We start from the raw sequence: 18788 nt of genomic DNA on the forward strand, positions 1-18788 counted from the left end.
CAAGGAAGTGCACTGATGACACTTCTGCTGCGCCCACATGCTTCTGCCAGACGTCTGTGGTCCTGAGGAGGAGGACAAAGTCTGTGCTGTTGCCCCCGAGGGGTGGTCCTTTCCCAATGGAAACACTACGAGGCTGCGGTAGAGGAGCTCTGTGGGTGTGCCATTGGGTCAAGTCCTGCTCATGCTGTTTCCATCCATCGCTGATAGGGCAAAGTCAAAGGACACAGGATGTCTCAGAGGATCAGGTTGACTGGACCTAGGCCTGCTCCCTCATGCCCTGGAGGAGGCACCATCAGCTGAGTTTCCCAGCAGGCTATCAGAGAGGGGTCCCTGCACTAGAGAGAGACAGGAAAACTCCCTGAGGGCACTGGCCTCCAACATCAAGCGACAGCAGGGACAGCCTAACCAGTATGCACACGGCTGGAAGAAGTCAGGGTTGCAACGTCAGAATTGGGCCTGGGGTGGCAATTAGCTGTGACGCAGTATCACTGCTGGACTATCTTGCCATCTGGGTCAGGTCCAGCCACCAAGCCAAGAAGGCAGGGGTACCCCTCAACACAACACCACTTCTCCAAAATGGACAAGAGGGCCAGTCCCCCACAGAGGGAAAAGACTGGTGGACACTGCCACCACCCCAGCCAAATTGCTACTGCCAGCTAACTGAGGGCCAGGCGAGGCCCCTTTGCACCTCTCTGCTCTCACTGATGGGTTCCTGTTGGCCTGACCCATCTGGGCCTGGCCAAGAATGGGACAGGGACAGAGAATGGGATATATTTCTATCAGCATGTCACCTGCTGGACAAGGAGCCGGGTGAGACAAGGTCACTCACACACCACACTGTCATCGTGGCACACAGGAACCTGCCTTAGCCCCCACTCCACTCCACAGCACTTGATAAGAGGAAAGTACCCAGCATCTGACTGACCACTCTTACACGGCCGTGCCGGCCTGAGGCAGCTCTCCACACAGGTTTGTTCTGGAAGAACCAAGAAGGGCTTTAATCCATGCCCCATCCCCAGTGGAACACAACAAACACTCCACCTCCGCTCCATTCCCTGGGGACCACTAGCATAGCTGGCTCTTCCTTCCTCTACCTCCACTGACTCAAGGTTCTGGCCTTACCTCCCACAGGCACAGCAGATGGTCAGAAGGCGGCCGCCTTCACTGGCATGGCCTTCTGGCTAACCCTCCCTCCCTGCTCCTTTGAGCCAGCCCTCCCTCCCTGTTTTCTCTCAGCCTCTGCTCCATCTATCCTCTCCATGTGGGTGTGGCTCACTCAGTCTTACCACCAGCACGCAGTGTCCTACGTCTGGGTGCAGATTCCTGTGACTACCCACCTCCACTCGGCCCTGTACCTCTAGTCGATACACTTTGCCGCCCACCCACAGCTTCTGTGCTCCTCAGCTGCTTTGCTGTGCCCCCCTCCCCCGCCACGCCAGGTACCAAACCATGGGAAAGAGGGCCTGCCACGAACCAGCTTATGTCAGCAAGCAGAGTGGCAAGAATATCAGACAGAAACGCAGGACACGTGGCAGATAGGGCCAAATGAGTCAGGGCAGTGATGGATAAGGAGCCTCCAGGTTCCCCATCATTTCACACCACCAGAGGAATACGTTCACCAATAGTGGCTCACACACATACACTTCTTGAATAGTAACTCCCTCTGCTGGCTCCCTGTTCCAATCTGGGTCGAAACAGCCTTATGGCGCACCAACTCAGGAAACGTCAGTGTGGTAGACTGTCCTGTAGCACGGGCCTCAGACAAACAGCGCTGGGCCAGAGTTATCACCCTCTGGCCTGTCTGTCTGGCCAGTAGCTTGATCCCCCAAAGAAGGTTTCATCTGTCTGTCCCTCTGGGAAGTGGGCACGTATGTCGTAGCCAGAGTCTGAGTTCCTTGACAATTTCCATCTTTTTTCCATTTATCCTGAAGCTACATATTGGTCCAGTGGTGAGGAATTTTGTATTCTCTAAGTGGTACAAATGTCTAAGAGTGTAAGATCTATGTTCACATTTTAGACCCTTGTACTTAGCACTTACACTTATCACTATAGACTATCCTTACGGGATAGACATGTTCCTACCTCCCTCCAGAGAAGTCTACTGCTGCGTATTCTCAAGCACGGCATTAGTGCAGGAAAGAGCTGTGTAAGCACTGTGGTCTGTGGTCCTGATACAACAGCTCAGAGGGAGAAAGTGGCCAGGAGAGTAAGGGCAAACTGCCTTGGTGGGTGAGTATTCAACATTTAAACCTTTGAAGAATTGACAAAGATGACACAGAGCTCCAAAAAGCATGCACGGCCTTTTCAGCCGCATCCATTTGGTGGCCGCGGTTCACATGACCTATTGCATTAGGCGCATCTGCTGCTAAAGATCTAAAATGCTAAAAAGCAAAGATCCCACTTTGACGGCCAAGGTGTGCTTGACCCCAACCATGATGTTTTCAATGGCCTCATATGGGTACAAAAGGTGGGCACTGACTAAAGAAGACAAAGGAAAAGGAAAGTTGATGCTTTTGAATAATGACGTTAGCAACAACGGCGGATGTTTTATAGAGTGCCAGAAGAATCAACAGATGTGTCTTGGCGTCAGCACAGCCAGGCTTCTCCTGGGAAGCAAGGATGGCAGGAGCTGTCGCACATATTTTGGACGTACTGTCAGGAGAGGTCAGTACCTAGAGAAGGCTATTATGCTTGGTGACGTGGAGAATCCGAGAAAAAGAGGAAGTGCCTCAGTGAGAGGGACCGGCACGCTGTCTACAAGAGTGGGCTAAAACGTGGGGATGTTTCCAATGATGGCACAGGACTAGGCAATGTCTAATTCCGTCGTGTACAGGAAGTCTGTGAGTCAAAACTGACTCGAAAGCAACTAGCACCACCCCACTTATGTGGTCAGGAAAGTTCAACACAACATTGTGTATGTGTGCAGGCATGCCTGTGCTTTTGGAAACGGAGGAGCATGGAGAGGGAACATGGAGAGACAACAGCCGGTGACCGCGGGGGAGCACACCCCGATCCTGCCCGCAGTGTGTAAATTAGTGGGTCCAAGGCGTCCGTGCGCAGATTATTCTCCCACGTGTGTAAGAGACCGCTGAGAGAAAGGCCGTTTATCTCAGGAGAAAAGCCTTGCTATGTAATAGCCCACCGACCATCCCAGGAAGAGCTTGGCCGGGAGTTTGTTCGCCCTACCACCTAAGGGCTGCTTGCCACCCGGCTGGACTCCCTGCTGGCACCGTCCTCACTGTGGTCAGCATCAGGGACCTCGCTGGGAGGTGCGAGGTCAAAATGCACTTGCCTGAGGCTTGCCCAAGGGCTCACAGTGTCCATTCTGGGTCCTAGATTGTGTGACGTAACTGCTCCTGTTCACCAGAAAGAGGACACAAGGAAAGCAAAGTAGCCCACGCATGGACAACAGCTGGGGTTTGTTGACTTGTCACCTCTTCAGGAGCTTGTCCAATCAGGAGTCTCCCTGTCTCACTGTCCACAACAGCTTCCCAACACTGCCCTCTCAAAGCAAATGAGAAAGCTTTAGATACTGCACAGTGCACACACATGCACACCATGCGCAAACAGCTCCGTTCATTTTGGTACTACAGCCCTAATACTGCTGGGGAACAGTGTGTCCCACAGGCAGCATAGCACAGCACTGCTTTTCCCTATAACTCTGCCATCCAACACGAGAACTGGCTACCAAGTGCTTCAACTGTGACCAGTTCACTTGGGCTGTCAGTACAAGATACACACTATAATTACTAATAATCTATGTTGATTCAATGTGAAAAACAATATTCTAGTGTGTTGAATTAAATAAAACACATAGGAATCTCAAAATGAAAACTCATAGAAAATGTATATATTTTTAAAACTATGCATGGATTAAAAAAATTTACACAGAAATAAATTGGTACTAACTTATTTATATAAATCTTATTTAAGGCACTAAAGAGGATAAACAGTTCAAAAAGCGTTATCCTCCACCCCACCCCACCCCCATCAGAGCAACAAGAACCTTGCTAAAATTGAAGCATCAAATATACAGTGAAGTTTGAGTAGAAGAAAGGGGAAATCATGGATGTATTGTGAAAAGTTTATGAGGAACTATGCCCCAAAGAAATTAGTAGTTTACAAATGGATAACTCTTAAGAAATAATGACAGACGGGAGCAGGGAGGGAGGGTGAAAAATGAGGAGCTGGTACCAAGGGCTCAAGCAGAAAGCAAATGTTTTGAGAATGATGATGGCAACAAATGTACAAATGTGCTTGACACAATGGATGTATGTACAGATTGTGATAAGAGTTGTATAAGCTGCCAATAAAATGATGAAAAAAACAAATGTTTTGAGAGTGATGAGGGCAATGAATGTAAAAATGTGCTTGACACAATTGATGTATGTATGGATTGTGATAAGAGTTGTACGAACCCCTAATAAAATTACTTAAAAAAGAAAGAAGTGATGACACAATGTTGACAACAAAGCCCACTAAGGCTATTCATATCAGTTGATTTTTGTTCTCTGTATTAAGCTCTTGAATTTAATATATCTATAACCAAAGGTACCCCACAATAACAAAAGAGTGTAAATGGAGTTGGTGCTCTGTGTAGTCAGCAAATAGGAAAATGACCAGTTAAATGCTGTGGTAAAAAACAAAACAAATAAAACTCTTAAATGTTCAGTACTGAGTTCAGTTTCCTATATATATATATAAATGTAATAGTTTGATTGGCATATACTTCAGATATCATATAATTTAATTGCTCAAAGATATTAAGAAGATCTGTGCAATCATCACCACAATCAATTTCAGAACACTTTCTTCTCATGCTCATTGCTCGCAATACCCCATTTCTCCCCATGCCCCTAGAAATTATCGATCCACTATCCGGGATTTCATATGCAGAAAAATCATACAAAACTCAAACTGGTAGCAAACAATCCCAACCCACCCCCATCCTCCCACAAAAACCAACACCCAATGACTAGACAAATCATAGAAAAACTTTAATTAAAAAGCAGAAATATTAAAAATGAAAACAAGTTGAAAATGAGTGAAAAGAGAGATCAAATAATAAGGTATTACATTTTAACCTAAATCTATCTGCCATAATTAACTTTACAATGCTCCCTGTCTGATAGCCAGGCATTTACATCCATGCACTATGGTCAGAGGGGATTCACCAGAGGCTTCATCTATGAGGGAACCCTGTAAATGGATTGGGGACTTCCACTGTGTTCCATAGCCTTCTGCAAACCAAGTGTTCATAACTCAAGCTCTGATACCATTTCCTCTGTCAGATTTAGATTTTATTATTTTCAATACTTGGATCACACAGACTGGTATACTACTTCCATGTAGACTTATGAATTGTTGATTTGTACAGAAACTTTATCGCTCTCTTTTTTTTAAACGAAATACTTTTATTGGGGGCCCTGACATCTCTTATCACAATCTATACATTAATTTACTGTGTCAAGCACATTTATACATATGTTGCCACCATCATTTCAAAGCATTTTCTTTCTACTTGAAGCCTTGATATAAGGACTTCATTTTTCACCCCTCTCTCCTCCACCCTTCCTCCCTCATGAACCCTTGATAAGTTATAGATTATTATTTTCATATCTTACATCATCCTTTGTCACCCTTCACCCACTTTTCTGTTGTTCATCCCCCTGGAAGGGGGTTATATGTTGATCCTTGTGATCGATTCCCCTACCTTCCCCTTATCCCCTCTATCCTCATTGTTGGTCCTGAGGGGATTATCTAACCTGGATTTCCTGTGTTGTGGGCTCTTATGTGTATCAGTGTACATGTTCTGGTCTATTTGATTTATAAGGTAGAATTGAGGTCATGCTAGTGGGGGTGGGGGTGGGGTAAGCATTAAAGAACTAGAGGAAATTTGCATGTTTCATCAGTGCTGTACTGTACCCTGACTGGAAGGTCTTGTCCTTGTGACTCTTCTGTAAGGGGATGTCCAATTGTCTACAGATGGGCTTTGGGTCTCCAATCCATAACCCCCAGCCCACAATTCACATTGATACGATTTTTTTCTGCGTCTTAGATGCCTGATACGTGATCCCATCGACACTTCATGATGACACAGATTAGTGAGTTAGATGGCCACTTGTTTAACTTCATGCCTTTAAGACCCCAGATGCTATATCTTTTGATAGCTGAGCACAATCAGCTTTCTTCACCACATTTGCTTATGCACCCATTTTGTCTTCAGCAATCGCGTCAGGAACGAAGCACATAGTTTTTGCTTTCAATAAAAATTTTAAACAATACCAAAGGATTGTAAATTGCATAATCCGAAGCCGAAGGAGGGAGTAGTATCAGAACCTAAACTGAGATTCTGTATTACAGAAGGCTGTGGAGACAGTGGAAACCCAAGTCCATTTGTGAGATCCACACAGGAAATAAGCCGCTGGTGATTTCCCACTATGCATAATAGAGGGATGGGAATAAACTAGTCACTAAACGGAGTGCACTGGGAAGATGATTATAGAGCAACACGATAAGCCTGACTTGAACAGTTTAAACCTTGTTAGTTGATCTCCCTCTGATGCGTGTTGGGCCTGATCTGGTTTTCAACATTAAAAAAAATTTTATTGGGGTTTATCTCAGGTATATTTTGACCGTTTGTTGTATGTGTTCCTGCTTTTCAGTATGTGAAACCCAGGACTGATGAAGCTCTAGAGGCGGCAGGTAGAAGAAGGGTTCCTGGGGAGTGCAGTGGGGGGGGGGTGGTGACATAAGGGGGCTGATGTGAAGGGGTCAAGAAGGAAGAGCGTGTTGAAATGGACTGTGGTGGCAATCATGCAACACTGCTTGAGGTGACTGAACTGTGGGATGATATGGTATCTGTATTAGCTCCCAATAAAATGGTTTTGGGGGAAATTTTTTTAAACAAGTGAGATGAATAAAGATCCTAAAGCATATCCTGGAAGACTGACAGCAGGAGATGAAATATGATTGGGAAGACAAGACACACGGCGATCAAGAGGCAGAAATGGCTCTGTCCATGCAAAAGCAACCCCGTCAGATCAAGGGTCATGGCAACAGATTCCGGGGGTGTTGAAGGCATTGTGCTGGATGCCCTGCTCAAGAGCCACAGAACAAGAACACCTGCTTAGGAGGAAGGTGTTTTGGAAAAGTGAGCCGAAGCTTTACAGAGAAACATCTGGGACCGCTTCATCAGACTCCTTCTCCATCATGACACCACTCCTGCTCATTCCCTCATCAAAGAAGGGCGAGTTTTTGAGTTTCAATGAAAAACCGTCAGGCATTCACTTAACAGTCATAACTTGACTCTTGCTGGCTTGTTTTTTTGTTTGTTTGTTTGTTTCTTAAATCTTAAGAATCATTAAAGTTCGTATATTTTTCTTCAGTTAATAATGTAAAAAAGACCTCAATGACAGGGTTACATCCCCAGGACTTCAGTTCCTTAGGGATGGAACAAATGGCAGGCACCATTCTTTACAAAAGCACTTGAACATGATGGAGCTTATAACGAGAAATGAAAGGCATATTTTTATTTTTTTAATTCCATTTTCTACAAACTTTTTGAAGTCCCTTTGTAGGACTTAATTTTAATTCCAATTTCTCTTTTTGCTTTTTACATGTACCCGGTCGACTACGTATTACCTATGCAGCTCATATTTATGTGTCATACAAGTCTGCCTGTGGCACCTCTTAAAAGTCCTGGACTAGACATTGAGAAGCTGGATGGGGATTTTCACAGTCTAACAGGGCTGGGAAGACAAAAAGCAGAGCCCAAGCTGCCAAGGAAGGGCAGCCTTGGCAAGCACCAGGCTTTCTGTTGGGACTCCAGACGAGCCTCATATTAGGAATACAGAAAAAAGAGTTGCCCTCACTAGGCCAAAACATAACTTTGAAGCCACTCAGTTCTAAGCTGAATTAAAGTGGTCTGCCTTTATCCTGTGAACTGTAAAGTTGAGCAAACTTTCTGCTCGAAAGTAGAAAGTCTACAGACTTTTTCGTCTGTCGAAAAAGTCAAAGTCACCCAGAGCCTCAAATATCGTCTTCATTTAAATGACCAGGACACGGCAGTTGTGACAGCTACAGACGTGTTGACTATCACTGCTGCCGCTGAGCTGTACGTGTAAAATTATTGAATTGGCCAGTGCTTTATTATTCATATTTTTACTACAAAAACCAGTGTTTACAGAATAGATCACAAAGAAAAATAAAAGACTAGGGTATAACACCAAAGGACAGACACACAAGAGGTAAAAAGAGACAATAAAAGACAGAGTTCAGAAGACTAGGATTCTGTAGTTTTCAGTCATAGACTTTAACATTATCAAAATTAATGTTTTTAAGAAAATAAATTTCAAGATGGATAATTTCACTAGACTTGAAATCTACAAAATAAGAATAAAATGGAAATCACAATTAAGAAATTAAAGAAATGAAATTTGAAGCTCAATATATGAACTTAACAGCAAGTTAGAAATAATAAACAAAACAAACTCATTGCCATTGAGTTAATTCTGACTCATAGGGATCCTACAGGGCAGAACAGAATTGCTCCTATAGGTTTTAGAGGCTATAAATCTTGAAGAAGCAGAAAGCCTTACCATATATACTCAAGTATAAGCCGAGTTTTTTAGCACATTTTAAATGCAATTTTTGTGGTAAAATTAGGTGCTCATATTTGAGTCAGCTTCTACTTGAGTATGTATGGTATCTTTTCCCCAAAGAATAGCTGGTACTTTCTAATTGCCAACCTTGCTGTTAGCAGCCCAAATTGTGTCCCATTATGCTATCAGGGCTCCTGAAATTAGATAGAGCTGAAAAGAAAATAAGCAAACTGGAAGATGAGTCAAGAAAAATATATACAGATAAAATATAGAAAATAAAATAAAACACTCACAGCTTGTATACCTGTATAGACAGAATTCTAGAAGAAGGCATAAAGAATAAAACAGAAGTCATATCTTTCAAAAAGTATGCCCCAGAGGTACCCGGCCTGAGATTGCAGAGTAGGAGACTACATGCTCCCCTCGGAGAAAGTGAAACCACAGGGAAAACACAGCAGCGTTCACCTTATCAGAACACGGGTGAGCAGAGGGGCTGGCAGCAACAGGGTAAGATTTGGGACATTTTTTTCTCAGTGCTGGCTCAGTCACTAACTACCCCGGTACTTGTTTGGCAGCCAGCTGTGCTTTTAACCTGCAAGCTCGGTGCTTGGTTTTGGAACAGAGGCGTGGTTCTTGGCTGCCTGAATCAGCTGAGTGACTAATCAAAGAAAAAGCAAAGTTATTGCCTCTGATTCAACTGTTTTGGATGTCATGGGGTGGAGGAGCAGTGAGCACAGACTAGGGACCAAAGGAGTGGGAAAATGCTAGGTACATAATAGGATAGATAGCAGAGAAGTAACTAAAAAACTAAACTCACTGCTATCAGTTGATGCCGACTCATTACAACCCTATAGGGCAGGGTAGAATTGCTGCTCTGAGTTTGTGAGACTGTAACTCTTATGGGAGTAGAAAGTCCTATTTTCCTCTGAGGAGTGAATGGTGGTTTTGAACTGCTGACCTTGCAGTTAGCTCCCCAGGATAAATCAAGATGAAATCCATAGGGAGAGAATTTCCTTGGGAAGTTAGAGCATTTAAAGTCACTCAATCTGAAGCCACAGCCTTCTAACTTTCAAAGCTTTGGATTGCTACCAACTTAATCTCATAGTGTGGAGTTCCCATTAAGATGTGCCAGGGGAATAAGGCAACCAACAAAAACGGAAGGGGGGGGGCACTTCCATGCCCAAGGGGCGAATGTGGCCTGACAGGGTGATTGATAGAGTCATCACCAGATGGACCAGGAGGATGGAACTGCCTGGTGGTGTAGTGATTACACCTTGGGCTGCAATCTGCATGGTTGGTAGTTCAAAACCACCAGCAGCTCTGGGATTTCTAGTCCCACAACAGTTACAGTCTTAGCAGTCCACAGGAGGCCACAAGGAGTCAGCATTGACTCTATGTCAGTGAGTTTTTGAGAGTACTGAAAGAACAGGGTTGGCATCCCAGAAATTCTGAAAGGCAAAGCTGAAGACAGGCCAGAGGTGCTTCCACACAGAATCTGGAGGAGGGTCACTGCCTAGATCAGGATCCTCAAACTTTTTAAACAGGGGGCCAGTTCACTGTCCTTCAGACCTGTTGGAGGGCTGGAGTATAATTTAAAAAATAACTATTAACAAATTCCTATGCACACTGCAAATATCTTATTTTGAAGTAAAAAAACAAATGGGGCAAAAACACCCGGCAGGCCGGATAAATGTCCTCGGTGGGCTGCATGTGGCCCGCGGGCCGTAGTTTGAGGACGCCTGCCTAGATGGTCTCAGAGAAGACAGGATTCATTTCAAGCCTTGAGAGACAGTCGCATAAATTGTTCTGCTGGGTCTTGGACTTGCTTGGTGCCTACCATTCTTTCCTGCTAATGTCTCCCATTTTCAATAAACATGTCTACCTCATGCCAGTCCCATTGCTGTGTTTTTGAAATAATTTATTATTGAGATTTCCAAGTTCACAGATGAAGAGAATAAAATTTTGTCCCAGGATGGAATATATCTCAAGTCTGACCCTTAGCTGATTTAGATGATTCAGAAGATGAGATTTTGAATGTATGCTTCATTTAAGTCTATTGACAGGGTGAATGTGTTTTGCATGTGGGAACAGGGATTTGTGGGGGTAAAAGGGTAAATGTTGTGAATTAAATTGTAGCCCCCTAAATTCTGAATCATCTTTGGGAATGGATCATCTTTATTATGATAAAGAGACAGGATTGGTATTGTTGAGTGTCTTAAATCAATCTCCTCTGAGATACAACAAAAAAACAAATCCCTTGCCAACCAGGAGATTCCAACTCACATTGACACTACAGGACAGAGGAAAGCTGACCATAGGTTGTAAATTTTCACAGAAACATTGCCACATCTTCCTCCTATGGGACGGTGGGTGAGTTCAAACCACGGCCTTTTGGTTCGCGGCTGCCCACCTAACTACTGCATCACCGCACTTCCTTGTTTAAAAGAGAAATTTCAACAAGGAAGCGAAAGAAGCAGAGATGGGAAAACAGAGATGTCAAGCTACTGGAAGATACCCACGAGCAGAAGCTCAAAAGAGACAAAGAGTTTTCTTTAGTGAAAGTTTTCCCCTAAAAATGGTACCTTGAATTTTGACTTTTAGCCATCTAACCTGTAAGAAAAGAAATTTTGTGTTAAAGAAAACAATGCAATAAAGTCACCCAAGGGTATGTAATTCCTGGGGCCTCCTGCATGCCCTTTGCAAGATACACATCCCCCAAAGCATGAGTTAATCCTAAACTTTCTCCTTGGGTGGATCTTTCAGCTCAGTTTAAGCCTACTTAGGATGGCCCCAGCATAGACTCAGTCTATTAAAATCGCATCAGAAATGTATGTGCATCTGGACGGGCTGCTCTGAAGAGCCATCTTTACAGAGTCCCTGGGTCTCACTCACTGCAGCCAGCGCCCCTGCACACCTCCACTGTCGCTGCCACAGTCTCCAGCAGCCCTGCTGTCAGAGTCCCCCAGCTCCGGCTTTCTTTGACAAGTGCTGCATGAGGTCACTGCGTGTCCCACTGTGTGGCAGATGAGCCTGTGGACGCCAGCTCCGAGATCACCACCACAGACTTAGAGGAAAAGGAGGCTGTGGAGGGGGCAGGGAATGGCCACGAGGTCGATGAAGAAGAGGAAGAAGGTGGGGAGGAAGGAAGTGGATGGTGAAGGTAAGGAATAAGACGGAGATAAAGATGAGGAGGCTGAGGCAGCTATATGCAAACAGTTTGTTGAAGATGATGAGGATGAAGATGTTGACACCGAGAAGCTAAGACCGACAAGAATGACTAGACAGCAAAAAAAGAAAAGTCTCTTTAAAAAAAAAAAAAAGGCCACCTTGCCCTTTTCAGCCTCCACTTCCCATCTTAGAATCTAAACGTGGTCATCTGAAAGAGCCCTGCCCGCCCACCTCAGGCTGCACCGCTACAGAGCACAGAGCTCACCACCCCACCAAAACCACAACACGAATTTGCACAGGGGAGGCACAAAGAACCAAACCTGCCCAGGTCTGGCTTTTTCACTTAAAAGTACAATAAAAAGGAAAATGCGTTTGTATTTTTAATTTAGATTTTATATTTTTGTACATATTGTTAGCGGTCAGCTATTTTTAATGATCCCCCTCAGATAACCAAACTTGACTTTGAGCAGTTGTTTGCCCTGCTTCTGACTTTACTTGTGGTGTGACCAGGCTCCTTATCCTCTCAAAGGAGAAACACACTGTAAACAAATAACAACATCCAATCGTATTCCGAGCATGCTAGTAACTGTTTTTGTGTATGTATTTAGCTGTACTGTAAGTCACTGGTTTGTATGAGATGGTTAAATAGGCCAAAAATATGTGTGAAACAGTGTTGTCCAACAATAAACCAGAATTTTATTTTGCTGAGTTGTTCTAACCAGAAAAGAAACATGAGCATCTAATAGCTGAGCCCCAAGATAAGGAAACAAACGGACAGAATTGACAGGAGAAATAGGTCTAAATTACTAAGAGTTCAATAGAAAGTAAATGTCTAGAAAGGAATGAAGCAAACATATGTACAAACACGCCTGATTCAATCGATGTATGGATTCTGATAAGAGTTGTATGAGCCCCGATAAAATGACTTTTTAAAAGAGAAATAGGTCTAAATGAATAGTCGAATGCTTTAACATAACATTTTCAACAGGAAATAGAACAGAGAATAAATAGAACAGAAAGGAGACTAACAAGAAAATAAAAAATTTTAATACTATATACAAATTAGATCTAAAGACATCACAGAAAACGTATACCCAACTACAGCAAAATATACATTCTTGTGCAATGCATGTGAATTATTGTCCAGGACAGAGCATATGTTAGGTCCCTCAAAAATATGCTTATAAAATCAATACATTGGAAAAGACTGAAATCAAATCACACTATATATTTTCTCAAACCATACTCAAGTAAACTAAATTAGAAGTCAATAAAGGGCAAGCTGGAAACCCCACAAAAATGTAGAAATTAAACCACATATTATTAAATAGATCAAAATAGGTCAAAAATGTAGAAACTAAACAATATACTATTAAATAGATCAAAATATGTCAAAAAGTCATAGGAAAAAACAAAAAATATTTATAGATGAGTAAAAATGAAAGCACAACATATCAACACTCTGGAAGATAGCAAAGTTGAAACTCAGAAGGAAAAAGTATAGCTATAAATACCTGCATTCAAAAAGAAGAGAACAAGTAAATAGCCTAACTTTATAGCTTCAGAAACCATCAAAGGAGCAAATGAAGTCCAAAGTAATCACAAATAAGTAAGTAATTAAAATCAGAGCAGAAATAGAGAACAGAGAAAAACAATAGGGGAATAAATTAAACCTGAAGTTATTTTTTTAAAAGATCAACAAAATTGGCAACCCCCAGCTATAGTGACAAGAAAGAAGGCATTAGTAATTGTGTTAGTCTGGGGACTTTAGAGAAACAAATCTACAGAAACTCACATGTATAAGAGAGAGTTTTATATAAAGAGTAAGTGCACATCAAGAAAACATCCCAACCCAGTGCTGCCCAAACCCACAGTCCAACATTAACCCATTCACCCATATGTCCAACACCAATCCACAAAGTCCTCCTCCATCTCACAAAACACACACCATGACCCTGACTGCAGGAGGAAAGCCAAATCAGTGAACGTGTAAGCATCTCAGAGCTGGCAGGGGTTTCCACACGGCTGCTCCAGCACCCAGGGCTGCATCAGGGTAGGTCCATGTGGCTTCTCCTCAGGGATGTCTTGCAGGAAGTGAGCCTTACCAGCTGAAGCAGGAAACGAGCCTTACCAGCTGAAGCAGGAAACTGGCTAAGGCAGCTGCACCCTGGTCTGACCATCAGAAAGCAAGAGACCCAAAAACTAGAAAGGTGAGGCTCACTGAACCATTTATCTCTCTGTCCTTCAATTAACCACATGTGTTTATCGGCCAAGTTGGTGCAATAAACTCTATCTCAGTAATTAAAGTCAGAAATTAAAGCAGCAACATTACTATCAATCTTTAAGATATCTAAATAATTATAAAAGAGTAGTATGAACAACTGCATGCCAATAAACCAGTTAACCTAGATGAAATGGATAATTCTTAGAAACCCTTAAATGACCTAAATTGAAGGGAAAAATGGACAATTTTAAAAGGCCAACCCCAGGAAAGCGATTGAAGCAATTATTAAAGGCCAACCAACAAAATAAAGCCCAGGCCTAGTCGGTTTCACTAGTGAATTCTACCACACATAGAATCAATTATCAAAATTTTCTAAAACAGAGGATGATGTGCTGCTGCCTAAAACGTCATGAAGCCTGATTCCAACATTAGATAAAAGTCACCATCAGAAAGATAACTACAGACCAATATCTCTTGTAAATACAGAAGCACCCAGTACAATACTGGAAAACCAAATGGATTAAAAGGATTGTATACCATGACCCAGTCTGGTCTAATCCCGGGAGGTCAAGGCAAGGGTGGTTCAGTAAAAGGAAGTGAAATCAGTGTAATACACAATGTTAATAAAGGAAGAGGGAAAAATACATGATTGATGCAGAAAAGGCATTTGACAAATCCAACCCCCGTTCATGATCACACACATATCCTAGCAAACTAGGAAGAGAAATTCCTCATATGATAAAAACCCAAGCCCACGGCCAGCAAGTCAATTCTGACTCATAGTAACCCTATAGGGGATTTCCACGGCTGTTAATCTCTACAGGCGCATACAGACAGCTTCATCCTTTTCCTTTGGACTGGCTTGCTTACCAGACAGTGCAATTTAGTCTCCTTCAACATGATTAGGGAATATATATATATATATATATATATATATATATATATATATATATATATATATATATATATAATTTTATTGGGGGCGCTTATCAGAATACATACATACAAACATGTGTCCAGCACATTTGTACATTTGTTGCCATCATTTTCAAAACATTTTATTTCTACTTGAGTCCTTTGTATCAGCTCCTCGTTTCCCCCCTCCCTCCCTCTTCTCATGAACCTTTGATAATTTATACATTATTATTTTTTCATATCTTACACTGACCGATGTCTCCCTTCACCCACTTTTCTGTTGTCTGTTCCCTAGGGAGGGGGTTATATGTAGATCAATTTGATCTGTTCTCCCTTTCTCCCCCCCATCGTCCCCCTCCCCTCTTGATATCACTATTCTCATTATTGGTCCTGAGGGGTTTATATGCTCTGGATTCCCTGTGTTTCCAGCTCTTATCTAAACCCATGTACATGCTCTGGTGTAGTCAGATTTGTAAGGTAGAATTGGGATCATGATAGTAGGGGGGAGGAAGCATTAAAGAACTAGAGGAAAGTTGTGTGTTTCATCGGTGCTGTGCTGCACCCTGACTGGCTCGTCTCTTCCTTGTGATCCTTCTGTAAGGGGATGTCCAATTGTCTACAGATGGGCTTTGCGTCTCCACTTCACACTCCCCCTCATTCACATTGATATGATTTTTTGTTCTGGGTCTTTGATGCCTGATACCTGATACCATCGACACCCCATGATCACACAGGCTGATGAGCTTCTTCCATGTAGGCTTTGATGCTTCTCAGCTAGATAGCTGCTTGTTTGTCTTCAAGCCTTTAAGACCCCAGATAGCTGAGCACCATCAGCTTTCTTCACCACACTTGCTATGCACCCATTTTGTCTTTAGTGATTGTGTCAGGAAGATGAGCATCACGGAATGCCAGGTTATTAGAACAAAATGTTCTTGCACTGAGGGAGTACTTGAGTAGAGGCCCAAAGAGGAATTATATTTTGGAGTAAACAAATAAAATACAGCAAATTTCACACTCAGTGGCTCAGACTGAAAATTTTCAAGCTGTTACGGATTAAATTATATACCCCAAATTATGTTTTGATATTCTAACCCTTGTATTTATAAATATGACTATGCTTGGGCACAATGTTTTCCTGTAATGTTAATTAGATCATACCAGTATAGGGTGCATCCAAAACCTAATCACTCCTAATATACAAAGGGCCACAATACACACACAGTGCCACAGAAAGAGGAAAGATAGATGCCAAGGACCAGCAAGTCACCAGAAACTAGGAGAGAGATTCAGAAAAGGAAATGATATGGTCATGCCTGTTAGTCCGGTAGAATAGAGAAACAAATTCATAGACACTCATATGTGTATAAGAAAGAGCTTTATATTCAAGAGCAATTGAATATTGAGAAAACATCCCAGCCCAGTCCAGATCAATTCCATAAGTCCAATATTAGCCCATATGCCTGATACCAATCTAAAAATTCCCCTTCAGATTCATGAAACACATGCAATGATGCCAAATGCAGGACGATCATAGGCCAATGGGTAGAAAGTCTTGTGCATCCAGTGGTGTTGTAAGCCTCTCAGTGCTGGCAGGGATCTCCATTTGGCTCCTCAGGCTCCGGAGCTCTGGCTGCATCTGCATAGCTCCATCAGGCTCCTTGTCAGTAATGTCTGGCAGGAAGTGAGCATGTGTCCCACCTCCAAAGAGCTATTTGTCTCCGTTGTACCTCCAAATGAGGTCATTAAGATGCAACCTGACTGACAGGCTAAACTCCACCCTTCACTCTTAAGTCTCCAGTTGACACGAGATTATGTAACTACCACACCATGGCAGGGCTCAGACCTGGAGTTGGACTTCCAGACATAGCATTTGGAATATAAGCATGCCCACATTCCTATTCAACATTCTACTGGACGTTGTACTGGAAATGCTAGTCTGAACAATTAGGCAGAGTTAAAAAATCTCTAAATATAAAGGAGGACGTAAAAATATGTCTACTTGTAAATTCTATGATACTATACAGAAAAATCTTTGAGAAAGCTTACTAGAGCTAATAAATAAATTCATCAAAGTCACAAGGTACAAGAGCAGCACATAAAAAGCAATTATGTCTCACTTATAACCCATTTATCATGCCCTTATTTGTACATCACAAAAACCAGTTCTCCAGGGGAGGCCTTGCCTCAGCTGGGGACAGCTTCTAATTAGGAGGAGAGTAAGAGAGGACAAAAAAGGCCGTGCTATGTAGCAATGCCCTACGGTCACCCCTTGTGGGTGGACACTCCTACACTGATGTTCAATACGCTTCTGTAGAGATTCGTGATGTCTCAAAGAAGACCTTCTTAACTTCTGTTGGTGGCTTGCCCTTGGGGAAATGCTTGACATGGCCTTATGGTCCCTCAAGGGAGAGAATCTGCCATGTACTACATGGTCACTCATGAGTGTCTAACCAGTTTCTTTACCGTCTTCTTTAAGTGACCCAATTCCCATACTACATGGTACTGAACTTTATAGAACGTTTCCTCTTGAGGCATATAGCATACTATATAGGCCGTGTGGAAAAGTTCTGAGTTCAAAAACCCACTTGATTCATTGGACTGTGCTTTAAGTACACTTGTTGCGGGCGAAAGCACCTGCAATGCTCTATGGAGGAAAGAAGAGGAAGACTGCTACCCTACAGACCTGAAATTAGACTTCAATCAAACGTCTTGATTTTGAGGGGCCCGATACTAGGCAACTTTAAGACTATATATTTGACATTTTCATATTTTCTCAGCTTTATAAGACATGTCTAAGCTCTGTAGACACAGTTCTGCTGTAGTGAAGATTGCTATTGAACACGGTTCCGTTTTAACCCTCTTTGCTTTTTCAACAAAATTACATTACTTATGCTTTTAAGATGTATAAAGTAATATCTATGTACCTTTTTGTAAGCTTTCCATACACCAATATACCCCCTATGTCAACAGCATTCTAAATTCTATACCAGTGACTAGTTTATTGATTTACTATAATTTACTAGTTTATTATAATTTATAGTTTATTGATTTATAGTTTATTATAATTTATAGTTTATTGATTTACTATAATTTACTAGTTTATTATAATTACTAAAGGCCCTATGAGGGTCACTTATATTATCTCTCAAAAAACTGATAATGCTGCTAGTAAAGTGTAACAGAGATATCTATATCCCTTAACTATATTACTGGATCTTAAGCTTTCACTTAATCATAAGCCCTACTCTAAGATTACTCAATTCTTATGATGTAACCGGTTCAATACTTACCCTTCATGAAGGTATCACTGAAGAAATGGGTGCTATAGCAAAGTATAGAGCAAAGTGAAGAAATCAGATGGTGCCTGGCTGTCTCAAAGAACAGCATCAGGGTCTTAAAGGCTTGTCTTGAAACAAGCAGTCATCTTAGAGAAGTGTCAGCTAAGCCTTCACGGAAGAAGCACATGAGCCTGTGTGATCCAAGAATTATAAATAACACCTTTAGATCAGAAGTGGGAAATGTATTAGAACTTAAATTTTGAGCACCCGCTTTCCAAAAGGCCGTGACAGAGAGCACAAGCCTGAAAAGCCATAAGGAATGAGGCTCTGTTGAGCTCCCTGAGAACACTGAGTGGGGTGTGAAAAAGCCCTGCCCTCAGAAACAGTGCTGCACCAGAAAGTGAATTAAAACAGGTACAGTTAGGTTAAAATGGAACACCTTAGCATTCGTATTCCCTTTTAACCCATCCTCAATTTATTCTACTTTTTAATTACTTGTTGGCTTTCTTTTGCATGTAGGCTTTTCTGGTTTTATTTTGTTGTTATTGTTGGGGATTTTATGCATGATTTTCTTAACATGAAACCCAGGATAGGTAATTA

General features: G+C 42.4%; 1 protein-coding gene across 1 annotated transcript in view; it reads right to left on the reverse strand.

Moving 5' to 3' along the window:
• Positions 1-18788, reverse strand: part of WNK2 (WNK lysine deficient protein kinase 2) — a 187288-nt gene that overhangs the window by 114993 nt on the left and 53507 nt on the right. The window lies entirely within an intron of this gene.

This window comes from Tenrec ecaudatus, chromosome 5 (genome assembly GCF_050624435.1).
Source record: "Tenrec ecaudatus isolate mTenEca1 chromosome 5, mTenEca1.hap1, whole genome shotgun sequence".
In the NCBI taxonomy this organism is placed as follows: Eukaryota; Metazoa; Chordata; class Mammalia; order Afrosoricida; family Tenrecidae; genus Tenrec; species Tenrec ecaudatus.